Consider the following 287-nt stretch of genomic DNA (forward strand, 5'->3'; position numbering starts at 1 on the left):
CTGCTGGGAGCAGGACTTTCTGCTAAGGACTCCTGCTGAGCACTGCCAGGGGCCGGAGCTGCTGGGAGCAGGACTTTCTGCTAAGGACTCCTGCTGACCACTGCCGGGGGCCGGAGCTGCTGGGAGCACGTTTCCCGGACACTGGGTGGTTGCTGTGAGTGGGGAGACGAGGACCTTTGCCTGGGGTAGCCTGTTCTGATTTGAGGGCTTGAAAATGTGGGTGCTTTCTACTTTATCTACCTGTGCCAATATCATAACTACTCTGATGGCTTTCACTTTCTGGTTTT

The sequence above is a fragment of the Petaurus breviceps genome, unplaced genomic scaffold (genome assembly GCF_028583685.1).
Source record: "Petaurus breviceps papuanus isolate PSGF00001 unplaced genomic scaffold, PetGlider_PUasm1.0 90895, whole genome shotgun sequence".
NCBI lineage: Eukaryota > Metazoa > Chordata > Mammalia > Diprotodontia > Petauridae > Petaurus > Petaurus breviceps.